The following is a 265-nucleotide window of genomic DNA, read 5'->3' as shown; positions in this document are numbered from 1 at the left end:
TGGTCCCTCGTCATTCCTTGATAACTCTTGCATTGCTACCTAAGCCCGCCAGCATGCCTTATTTAGTAAGATTTGCACAAAGTACAAAACAAAATGTTTCTATGCAAGCTGTTATTAGTGTCTAGTTTATTTGTATGCTTGTTTTAATAAGCTAAAGAAAGATACTCTGTATTTTTCTGTAGTGTTAAATGGACAGCAGGCTGGTTTTTGTCTTTCTTTGTCATTTTTTTATTAAATGAAAAAGGTTTGCTTGCTCATGAAAGGT

The sequence above is a fragment of the Geospiza fortis genome, unplaced genomic scaffold, assembly GCF_000277835.1.
Source record: "Geospiza fortis unplaced genomic scaffold, GeoFor_1.0 scaffold40, whole genome shotgun sequence".
NCBI classification, from domain to species: Eukaryota; Metazoa; Chordata; class Aves; order Passeriformes; family Thraupidae; genus Geospiza; species Geospiza fortis.
This window is presented reverse-complemented; position numbering follows the sequence as displayed.